The 12198-nt window shown below is 46.1% G+C and overlaps 1 pseudogene across 1 annotated transcript; it reads left to right on the forward strand.

Annotated features, from left to right (window-relative positions):
* The first annotated feature begins 10925 nt into the window (after nt 1-10925).
* Nucleotides 10926-11850, forward strand: LOC308046645 (olfactory receptor 14C36-like; annotated as a pseudogene). The gene has a single exon. The product of its transcript is annotated as an olfactory receptor 14C36-like (transcript).
* Nucleotides 11851-12198: the final 348 nt, after the last annotated feature.

A 12198-nucleotide genomic window follows, 5' to 3' on the forward strand; every position in this document is an offset into this window, starting at 1 on the left:
GTGTTAGGACTAGGTTTCAAGTTAGGGTTAGAGTTAGTATTAGGGTTTAGGCTTACCATTAAGGTTATAGTTAGTGTTAGGCGTCAGCATTAGGGTTATCATGTTTATATTAGGGAGTAGTGTTACGATTAGTGGAACTGGTTAGGGTTAGGTAGGGTTAGTTTCAGGGTTTAGGGGTTATTGCTCGAGTAAGGGTGAGGTTTAGATTGATGGTTACTGGCTAGGGTTAGGGTTAAGGTTTAGGGCTGAGCTTTAGAGTCAGCTGTAGGGGGTTGGTGTTAGGCTTAGGTATTAGGGAGAAGAATTAGGGTTAGATTGAAGGATAAGATTATGGCTAGGATACGTGGTTAGGACTTAGGTTTAGGGTTACAGTTCCTTTTAGGGTTAGATTGGAGTCGATTATTGGGTAGCATTACCAGTTAGGGAGAAAGGTTAGAGGTAGTGTTTGATGTTAGCGTTAGATTTTGGGTTGGGGGTATTGTTAGATTACGATTTGGATTTCTATTTATGTGATGTTAGTCTTAGGGTTAGAGTTAGGGGTTTGTCTTAAATTTTAGTATTAGATTTAGGATTAGTATTTAGGTTTACATTTAGGCTTAAGTTTTAGGATTTGGTTTAGGGTAATGGTTGGATTAGAGTTAGTGTTAGGGGTTCCGGAGTTGTCTTAGGGGTAGAGTTAAGTTTTGGGGTTAGATTTCGGGGTAGGGTTAGATTAAGGTTTAGGGTTAGCATCAGGGTTAGGGCATTGAATTCATTTCAGAGTTAGGGTTAGAGGTTGGTCTTAGATTTAGCCTTTGCTTTAGGATTACAGTAAGTGATTGGACTAACATTAGAGGTTTAGATTTAGGGATAGGTGTTAGAGGTAGTGTTAGGGTTATTATTAGGGTTTGATTAGGATTAGGTTTAGGGTTTATGGGTAGGGATGTGGTTAGTGGTAAAGATTAGTATTAGGGTTAGTGTTAGAGGTAACGATTAAGGTTAGAGGTTAGGGAATAGTGTTAATATAAGCAGTTAGACTTCATGTTTCGGGGGAAAGGGTAGGAATATGGTTAAGGTTAGCACTATTTGTAAGTATTACAGTTATAGTTAGCTTTAGGTTAGGGGTGAGTGTTAGGGGTTAGAGTTAGAATTAGCGTTAGGGTTAGGGGTAAGGGTTAGAGGTCATCTTAGGGGTTACCATTATAATTTTGATTAGATTTAGGGATAGAATTAGGCTTAGATTTTAGACTTAGAGTTAAGATTTGACTTAAAGATAGGGATTAGGATTAGGGTTGGGGTAAGGGGGTTGCATTAGAGTTAGATGTTGGGGTTAGGAGTTTTGTTATTTGGATGGTCAGGTTTAGGTTTTAGACTTATATTGAAGGGTTAGGGATAGGACACTGAGTTAGGGTTAGAGATAGTGTTAATGTTATTTTTGGGATAGCGATTTAAGGTTAAAGTGTATCATAGAATGATGGGTTAGGATTTAGCATTAGATTAGAGATAGGTTTAAGTTAGGCTTTAGGGTTAGGCTTAGAGGTTGAGTTAATGGTTAGGGTTAGATATTAGGGTTGGGTTAGTGTTAATTTTAGTCTAAGTGCTTACAGTTGGTGGCTGGGTTCATGGGCTAGGGGTATGAATGAGGCTAGGATTAGATTAGGGTTGTGTTTAGGTTAAAGATTGGTTTAGAGGTGAATTTAGGTGTTAGGTGTAGATTTCAGTTTAGAATTAGGGTTAGTGTTGGGTCTAGGTTAGGGTTAGGTTAGGTTGGTTTCGGCTTACCATTAAGGTTAGGTTAGTGATAGGGTTAGTGTTAGTTTAGGGTTAGAGTTTAGTATTGGGGTTAGGGTTTAGGGTTTCTGTTAGGTTTAGAGTCAGGGTTAGGGCTCAGTTTTAGATTTATGGTTAGAGTTAGTGGTAGAGGTTAGGGGTAAGGTTAGGGTATGGGTTGGAATAATGTTATGTTTCGGGGTTAGGATGTAGTTTGGATTTACATTTAGGATCTGGTTAGTGTTCAGGTTAGAGTTAAGGTTAGTTGTTAGTTCTAGATTTACAGTTAGGGTTACGTTTACAGTTAGGATTAGATTAGTGTTAGGATATAGTTAGTGTTAGGGCTAAGCATTAGGTTTCAGAGCTAGGGAATAGTGTTAGTGTAAGCAGTTAGGGTTAGGTTTTAATATTAGGGTTGAAGGGTAGGACTAGGGTTAGGGTTAGAGTTAGGATTATGGGTAAGTATTAAAGTTAGATTAGGTTTAGAAGAGGGTTAGAATGTAGGGTTGGAGTTAGCATTAGGGGTTAGTTTTATGTTTTGGGTTAGAGTTAGGATTACGTTTTAGCTTTAGATTTAGGTTAGACTTAGGGATGGGGTTAGCACTAGGGTTAGGGTTAGTGTTAGGCAGTAGTGTTAGTGGAATGGTCAGAGTTAGGTTTTAGATTTATACTGGAGATGGAGGTTGGGGTTGGCATTAAGTGCTGCAATTCTGGTTAGTGGTTAGGGGGTAGTGTTAGTGTAAGTCGTGAGGATTAGTGTTAATGGGTTAGGTTTAGGGGTTAGGGGTCGGGATAGCTTTAGGATTAGGATAATGGGTTAGGGTTTGAATTAGGGTTAGTTTAGGGTTAGAGTCAGTTGTAAGAATTGCAGGTTAGGATTTGGTTTAGGGCTTGCTTTAAGTTAGTGTTTGGTTTAAGGCTGGTGTTAGTATGATGGGTTAGGGTTAGTTTTAGGGTTAGGCTAGGGTTATGGGTTAGGGTTAGAGGTCACATTAGGGTGAGCTTTCAGTGGTTTGACTTAGGGTAAGGGTAGAGTTAGGGTTAGTTTTAGTGTAAGTGGTTAAGGTTAGGGGTAGGGATAGGCTTAGGTTTAGGGTTATACTACAGTTAGTTTTTGGGTTGAGGTGGTTTGGTTTAGGTTAGATTTTGTGCAAGAGGTCGGGTCACGATGATGTTTGGGTGAATGTTATGGTTAGGTGAATGATAGGTGTAGGGTAAATTTTAGGTTTAGGGGTTAGGATTATGGTTAAGGTAAGGGATGGATGAGTGTTAGTGTTACGGCTTAGGGAGTTTTGTTATTTGAATGGTCAGTTTTAGGTTTTAGATTTATATTGAAGGGTTAGGGCTAGGACACTGGGTTAGGGTTAGAGGTAGTGTTAGTGTTATTTTTGGGATAGGGGTTTAGGGTTATAGTTAGAATGATGGGTTAGGATTTAGCATTAGATTAGGGATAGGTTTAGGTTAGGCTTTAGGGTTAGGCTTAGAGGTTGAGTTAATGGTTGAGGTTAGATAATGGGGTTGGGTTAGTGTTAATTTTAGTCTAAGTGCTTACGGCTGGTGGCTGGGTTCATGGGCTAGGGATATGAATGGGGCTAGGATTAGATTAGGGTTATGTTTAGATTTAAGGTTTGGGTTAGAGGTGAATTTAGGGGTTAGGTGGATATTGCAGGTTAGAATTAGCGTTAGGTTAGGTTAGTTACGGCTTACCATTAAGGTTAGGTTAGTGATAGAGTTAGTGTTAGTTTAGGGTTAGAGTTTAGTATTGGGGTTAGAGTTTAGGGTTACTGTTAGAGTCAGGGTTAGGGCTCAGTTTTAGATTTATGATTAGAATTAGTGGTAGGGGTTAGGATTAAGGTTAGGGTATGGGTTGGAATACTGTTCGGTTTTGGGGTTAGGGTGTAGTTTTAGGGTCAGTTGAAGTGGTTAGGTTTACAGGTTAGGTTTATGGGTTAGGGACAGGGATAGGGTTATGGTTAAGTTGAGATTTAGATTTAGATTTATGATTAAAGTTAGAGGTAGGGTTAGGGTTTGAGTTTAGGCTTAGACTCAGGCTTTGATTTAGGATTAGAGTGAGGGTATGGGTTAAGCATTATGGTTAGATTTTTTTAGGGATAGGTGTTAGGGGGTAGGCTTACATTTAGGATTAGGTTGTGAATAGGGTTAGGCTTTGGGGATGAGGTAGAGATTAGGTTATGGTTAGAGTTATGGTTTAGAGGTTAGGATCAGGGTTGAGGTTTAGCGATGAATGTTCATATATGTGGTTATGGTTAGGGGTTAGTTTTATGGGTTAGGGGAAGAGTTAGTGATTAGAGAGATGAGTTAGTATTATAGTTAAGGATAGGACTAGGGTTAGCAATTATGACTTAGGGTTAGGGTTTCAGCTAGGGTTAGATGATGGTTAGCGTTAGAGTTGGCATTACTAGTTGGGGGAAGAGTTAGAGTTAGGGTCTGGTGTTACGGTTTTGGTTAGGGGTAGAGTTAGCGTTAGATGTTTAGGGTTAGACTTGGAGTTAGGTTTAGGAATTACAGTTAAGGTTAGTGTTAGGGTACAAGTTAGGGCTTAGTTTAAGGGTTAAGTTAGGTTTAAGAGTTAGGATTGCATTTAGAGTTAGGGTTAGCACTAGGGTTATCATTTAGATAAGGGTTAGTGTTGGATAAGGTTTAGGGTTAGGTTTAGATTAGGGTTAGGGAGTAGAGGTAGAGTCAGGGTCAGGGCTAGAGTACAGGTTAGGTTTAGGGGTAAAGTCCTATGGTTAGTGCTTGGGGTTAGGCATTTGAGATAGGGTTAGTGGTTAGTTTTCAGGATAGGGTCAGGCTTACTGTTAGGGTTAGGCTTAGGGTTAGGAGTTAGGGTTAGGGTTAGAATTGGGGTAAGGGCTTGGGGTGACAGATTAGTTTCAGGTTAGTGTTAGGGTTGGTGGTAGGGGTTCATTAGTTTTAGGTTAGTGTTAGGGGTTTATTTAGGGTTAGGGAGTAGCGTTATTATAAGTGGTTAGGATTACTGTAAGGGGGTAGGGTTAGGGGTGGGGATAGGGTTAAGGTTAGAATGACGGGTTAGGGTTGCAGTTAGGGTTTGGGATTAGGGGGTAGAGTTAGGGTTTGGGACAGGGGTTTGGGGTTCAGATTAGAGTCAGGGTTAGGGTTTAGGATAAGGATTAGGCTTTTGGTAAGTATTGGGTTAGTGTTATGGGTTGGGGGTACAGAGTAGTGGTTAGGAGTAGGTTTAGGTACTAGGGTTAGATTTCGGGTTAGAGTTAGGGTTTGGATTTACATTTTGGGTTTAGTTAGTGTTCAGGTAAGAGTTATGGTTAGTGGTTAGTTTTAGATTTACAGTTAGGATTAGATTTAGGGGCTAGGGAGTTGAGTCAGTGGAAGTGGTTAAGGTTAGGGGTTAGTTTTAGGATTCAGTGTTTGAATTAAGGTTAAGTTTCAGATTAGATTTAGGGTTAGGGTTATATTAGGGTTAGAGGATGGTGTTTCCAGTTAGACTTATGGTTAGGGCTTTGGATGAGGTTTACAGTTAGGATTAGATTAGTGTTAGGATATAGTGAGTCTTAGGGCTAAGCATTAGGTTTCAGAGCTAGGGAATAGTGTTAGTGTAAGCAGTTAGGGTTAGGTTTTAATATTAGGGTTGAAGGGTAGGCCTAGGGTTAGGGTTAGAGTTAGGATTATGGGTAAGTATTAGAGTTAGGTTTAGAAGAGGGTTAGAATGTAGGGTTGGAGTTAGCATTAGGGGTTAGTTTTATGTTTTGGGTTAGAGTTAGGATTACGTTTTAGCTTTAGCTTTAGGTTAGAGTTAGGGATGGGGTTAGCATTAGGTTTAGGGTTAGTGTTAGGCAGTAGTGTTAGTGGAATGGTCAGAGTGAGGTTTTAGATTTATATTGGAGATGGAGGTTGAGGTTGGCATTAAGTGTTGCAATTCTGGTTAGTGGTTAGGGGATAGTCTTAGTGTAAGTCGTGAGGATTAGTGTTAATGGGTTAGGTTTAGGGGTTAGGAGTCGGGATAGCTTTAGGGTTAGGATAATGGGTTAGGGTTTGAATTAGGGTTAGTTTAGGGTTAGAGTCAGTCATAAGAGTGACAGGTTAGGAGTTGGGGTTAGGGCTTGGTTTAGTGTAGTGTTTGGTTTAAGGCTGGTGTTAGTATGATGGGTTGGGGTTAGTTTTAGGGTTAGGCTGGGGTTATGGGTTAGGGTTAGTGGTAACATTAGGGTGATATTTCAGGTAAGAGTTAGGGGAAAGCTAGGGTTAGGTTTAGTTTTAGGGTTAGGGAGGGTTTGGTTTAGGTTAGATTTTGGGCTAAGAGGTAGGGTTAGGGTGGTGGTTGGACCCGGGCACAACACAGATGGTACAGTATAAGGGGGGGGGCACTGTCCTGGTTTCAGCTGGGAGAGAGTTAATTTTCTTCCTAGTAGCTGGTAGAGTGCGGTGTGTTGGATTTAATCTGAGAAGAATGTAGATAGCACAGGGATGTTTGGTGGTTGCTAAGCCATGTTTATCCCAAACCAAGGACTTTTCAGCAAGGAGGCTGGAGATGCACAAGAAGCTGGGAGGGGCACAGGCAGGACAGCTGGCCCAAGTGGCCAAAGGGATATTCCACACCATATGATGTCATGCTTGGTATGTAAACCAGAGAAAAGTTATCTGGGGGAGCGCTGTTTGGGATCTGGCTAGGTGTCACTCAATGGGTTGTGAGCAATTGCATTGTGCGTGACTTGGTTTATATCTCCTGTTATTATTATTACCATTTTTGCAATTACTACTATTACTACTGCCATCATTATTATTATAATTACTATTACTATTACTATAATTATTTTTTTATTATCATTATTATATTATATTTGTTGCAGCTGTTGCAGCTATTGTTACTGTTGTAGCTATTGTAGCTATTGTAGCTATTGTAGCTATTGTAGCTATTGTAGCTATTGTAGCTATTGTTATTGTTTTGCCTTTCTGTCTCATTAAACTGTCTTCATTTTAACCCAAGCTGTTTCTTTCTTTCCTGATTCCCTCTCCCATCCCACTGGGCTGGAGGGAGGAAGAGAAGGGCTGTGTGTGATGTTCAGCTGCCCGCTGGCTTAAACAAAACAGTCCTGGTCAAAGGAGTGATCGTGCAAGGTGTCCCAGAGGAAGAGGTGAACCTGAGGAGGGCACAGGGTAACAAGGGCCCTTCAATGCCAGGACAGGCTGTGAGGAGCCAGGATGCCAAAAGATGTCAGACTGGAGAATGTTTCAGGACACCATCTTGGTTCAGCCCTCCCCTGCCCTCTGTGCCATGAGAGACACCCCATGGTCCTGCCCCGCCTTCTCCTGGGCTCCTGAGCCAGCTGGGAAGATGGAAAGGACTCAGCAGCAGTGATCCTCATCCAGCTGGGTCTGTTTCCCAGCCCAACCAGCGTGGCCAGAGCAGAGTCACCCATGGCCCCAGGGCATCACAGCCCCTCGCTCTGCAGAGCAGCATGGCCAGCTCAGGGCCCTGTGGGGAGCACAGGGAGGGAACCAGGACCAGCCGGCCAGGCCAGGCTGGACATCCTCACCTGGGGAAAGGGATGTCCCTGGAGAAGAGCAAGGGAGCATTTCTGTGCCTGCAGGGAGGAATCCAGGAGGAAGAGAAACCTCTTTCTGCAGACACTCATTGGGGTCAGGCTGCTCTGTTGCTGGAGCAGGACTCTTGTTCTGGTCTGAGGAGAGGGGCTGGCACTGATGGACACAGGTCATCTGTGGTGGGGATCTGCTGGAGTTGAATCTGCTTTTCCTGTCTGTCCACACCTCCTCAGGAGACACTCTGCATCAGTATCCATGGGGGAATTCTTCTATCACATGTTCAAAGTGCTCACTGCCGAAACAGTGTCATCCTTACCAACTTCTCTGTCATCCTCACTCACACAAGATAAATCAACCTGTTGCCCATGTCATTGAGCAGCTCCATATACCTGAGCTGATCCTTCACACGGGGGGATCCCTCTGTCCTCACCCGCCCTGGGACTCTCTCCAGCAGACCCTGTATCCTTCAGCTGAAACACCACAGCTCAGCAAGCTGCCCCACCTCACCTCATATAATCCAAAACTGTCACAGTGCTTTGACAAGACATGGAGCACCTCCTGGCAGTGGATGTTCGGAAGCTTGTTCAGTGCTACACCACCTGGCTTTCCACCATCCAGAGGAACACAGATTGCCTCTGTGATACCCCTCTTGTACAGCCAGACCTAATGAACAGCATTTTAAACAATACCTCAGACTCTGAGCGCATTTCCTTCTGGGATCATACCAGACCAGCATCAACTGGGGAAAAACACTCTCCCAGCACTCTTGGATGCAAACCCTCTGGTCCCAAGGGCTGGTAAGGCTGCAGTTTGCTCATGAAACCCCTGGCTTGATCCCCATCCACCAGAGCTGTTGCCCTCCAGAGTCCTGCCTGGAAGCACAAAGGTCTGGAAGACTGATAGGCTGATATGCTTCTTTGTGTGTCTATTTTGAGAGCTCCTAAACAAAGGGAAGAGGAAGAATCCCACCTCCTGTAGGTGTGTGGCAGGGATGGCAGAGCTGAGTGTCCTTCTAGTGCTGAGAATAGAAATGCAGGAGGAAAAGCCTCCACCGACTCAGCTGAATCCCTTCCTTCAGCATGGGTAACAAAGATCCCTCCCTGTCACTTTCTGGGTGTCCTGACTAATAATAAAACAAAAAAAGAAAAAAGATGATAATTAGAGGTAACTTTGCCTCTGAGACGGAAAATATACTGTTGGAAATAAGTGTTTCTGCCCAGCATAAGGAGGGAACATCAGTGATGACTTGAGTCTGTTTCACAGCAGGTGCCCCAGGGACACCTGGAGGAGCCCAGAGGGGACAGAGAAAGCGACATCATGGGCTGCTCCTGTGCTGTGAGCTGGGCTGGGCTCCTGGGACACAGGGAGCTCATGGCAGTGGCAGCGCTGCAGATAGACAGCTCTGCCCAGGAGCAGCTCCTCTGCACACGCAGCAGGGCTGAGGGCTCTGCCTGCAGCACCGAGGGCACAGGAGACAGGCAGAGAGAGGTTAAAGACAACATGGGGTGGAGGATGCTGAGACATCACTGGGAGATAAATCTTCACAGCCCTGAAAAGAGTAAGTCTCTGGCTACAGCCCAATTCAACTACAGTTCCTGGAGAGATGCTAAAGCTGGAACATTCCACAAGCCGTGGCATCTGTCAGGAGGGACGTTGCAGTTTCTCCAGTGTAGAGAAAACATGTTATATAGAGGTGAGTTTCTCTGCTGCACCTTCTGAGGGACATTTCTAATGGGCTTTTTCAAGGAGAAGGTAAAGGAAGGGATTACAGTAAAGATAAGGAGCTTTCTCATGTCCTTATTTTCAATTTGTTTCCCTTTGGGGAATTTGAGAGGAGAAATGGAAAATGAGCTCTCATAGTTGAACAAGTCATGGAGACCACTCAGCTGTAACTTCTTCAGTAGGTCTGATAGGAGCCTCCTGATGAGCCTTCATCCACTCCTCTGCCCATGGACAGATGCAGCATCGCCTTTGCTGGACCCAGCAGGATCACCCACCTGTCTTTGTTTTCAACCTGCAGACAGGAAGATGCTCCCAGGCGGTGCCCTGCAAACAGGCAGGTGTCTGTAGGGCCAGGGTGAGCGCACAGAGTTTGGGATGGGGTCTGTGAGCTCTGACAGGGAAAAGACATGGGACAGGGAATCACCTCCCAGGAGGAAAATCTCCTGGCAGCAGGGACATGATCTGGGAAGAAGGAGAAAAACCAGAGCTCTTGTGGGAGGGAGGATGTAGAAATCTCTGATTGACCCCCTGCAGGTCAGATCCCTCCTCTGAGCAGCCCCCTCGCCTGCTCTCCCACCCAGCAAAGCCTCTGCCCTCAGGGCCGGGGGCTCCAAGGCATGAAGCAGCTGCTGTGCAGCCAGAGCTCCAGTTCCTCTGCAGAGCACAGAGGCTGAGAGCAGCTGCCTGGCACTGTTGGTGTCTGGGAGGTGGCTGCACAGCTGGGGAAGGGGGACGCTGTCTGAGTGCCCGGCTGCCTCTGCCCTGGCCTCTCTCACCCCCACCCTCACTGCCTTTTCCTTCTTGCTCCCCTGCTCTGGGTCACTTCTGTTGGGATCTTGTTCTTGCTGTCAGGCTCTCTGGGGATGGCAGTTTCAGCTGCAGAGTCACAGCCTGATCTTGTGGGTCCTTTCCTGCAGGTGTGTCCATGGGCACACGTGTCCCAGCTTTGCTCTGACCTGTGGGCTGTGGGCAATGAAGTCTGTGGGGCTGAATCTCCCTGAATCAAATGCCATCCTTCGGACACTTGGCTATCTGCATGAGGTTTCCATCCCAGCTGTGAGGTCCCCTCCGGGATGCAAACCCATCCTATAGCATCTTTGTGTTATCTGAAAGTCTCAAGGAGAAGCACAGAAATGGTGCGACAGTCAAAATTCTGTTTGGTTTGTGAAATGAGCTACTTCTGCCCTGGGCTAAACGTGGGCTGCTGAGACCTTAGAAAGCAGTGAGATGTGTAGTGGTCTGAGGTGGATCCCTCTGCTCTCAGCAGTGTCTGGTGGCTTTTCAGGGTAACATGGGAGTGTGATCACCCTCCATCTCAGAAAGGTGCCAGCCCAGGGCAGCTGGAGCAAGACAGAGGGACAGACCAGCTCCCCTCACTCTGCACTAAGCCACAGGCATCCTCTTGCCTTGCAGGACTCGCTCTGTTCTCCTTGAGTGCAGCAGAAATACTGATGGTTTCTGACATCCAAGAACATTCTCCAGGGTGAGAGGGGAGAAGGAGCTGTAAAAAACCCCAAACCTCTCAAGCTGCCTTCTGCCACCTCATTTCCTTATCCCTGGGAGTGCAGATGCTGACAGGTATTTCTGGACCAGGAGCAGCTTCATGTGACAAAGCTGAACCCCGGGTCTGTCCCCTGCCCCCGTTCCCATGACCCCACTGCTGCAGAGCAGGGCTGACTCCTCAGCAGCCAGCGGGCACAGGCCCTGCTCCTCACGGCCCCTCCAGCCAGCACCACCCAGGGCTCAGACACGGAGCTGAGGGAAGGTCTGGAAAAGGACAAGGGGGTGTGGAGCAGGGCGGGGGGGGGGGGGGGGGTGTGAGAAATGGCTTAGACTTTGCTCAGAGAAATCTCCCAAAAATTCTCACTGTCTTTTTCTTCTGTGATAGCCCCCATAGCCAAAATCAGCAAATGTCCAACAGCAGCTCCATCACCCAGTTCCTCCTGCTGCCGTTCACAGACACATGGGAGCTGCAGCTCTTGCACTTCTGGCTCTTCCTCGGCATCTACCTGGCTGCGCTCCTGGGCAGCGGCCTCATCATCATCACCATAGCCTTGGACCAGCACCTCCACACCCCCATGTACTTCTTCCTCCTCAACCTCATCATTGACCTGGGCTACATCTCAACCACTGTCCCCAAGTCCATGGCCAATTCCCTCTGGAACACCAGAGCCATCTCCTACACAGGATGTGCTGCCCAAGTGTTTCTGTTTGTCTTTTTAGCTTCAGCAGAGTATTGGCTCCTCACCATCATGGCCTATGACCGCTACATTGCCATCTGCAAACCCCTGCACTACGGGACCCTCCTGGGCAGCAGAGCTTGTGTCCACATGGCAGCAGCTGCCTGGGCCACTGGGTTCCTCTATTCTCTGCTGCACATGGCCAATACATTTTCACTACCACTCTGCAAGGGCAATACTGTGGACCAGTTCTTCTGTGAAATCCCCCAGATCCTCAAGCTCTCCTGCTCAGACACCTACCTCAGGGAAGTCTGGGTTCTTATGATTTTTTTCTCAGTGGCACTCGGCTGTTTTGTGTTCATTGTGGTGTCCTACGTGCAGATCTTCAGGGCTGTGCTGAGGATCCCCTCTGAGCAGGGTCGGCATAAAGCCTTTTCCACCTGCCTCCCTCACCTGGCCGTGGTCTCCCTGTTTACCAGCACTATCATATTTTCCCACCTGAATCCCTTCTCCTATCCCATCCCTGGATCTGGTGGTGTCTGTTCTGTACTCAGTGGTGCCTCCAGCAGTGAATCCCCTCATCTACAGTGTGAGGAACAAGGAGATCAAGGATTCAGTGTGGCAACTAATGAATGGCTGTTTTATGAAGCAATAAACTGCCCATAATCTTCTGCATGGCATATGTAATGTAAATAATTTTCTCACTGAGTGGTTGTGCCCGTGTCCACTGGACACCCTAGAGAACCTGCTGCAGGTCAATCGTCATGGACCGGCCTCTCACAACCACCATTTACAGCACTGGCTTCTCACTTCAGCTTGAAGAGGTTCTTTGTCCCTCCCTGGCAGCACAACTAATGAGTAGGTCAGATGTCCATGTTTGCATTGTGTAGACAAGATGTTAACAAACGCACAAAGTGCTTCTGAGGTGATGAACCCCAGTGAGCAGAAACACCATCAGCTATTCCTTGGGGTTCCATGAAGGTCAGTGGGACAGACAGTGTCT

This window comes from Nesoenas mayeri (genome assembly GCF_963082525.1).
Source record: "Nesoenas mayeri genome assembly, chromosome: 16".
Taxonomy (NCBI): Eukaryota; Metazoa; Chordata; class Aves; order Columbiformes; family Columbidae; genus Nesoenas; species Nesoenas mayeri.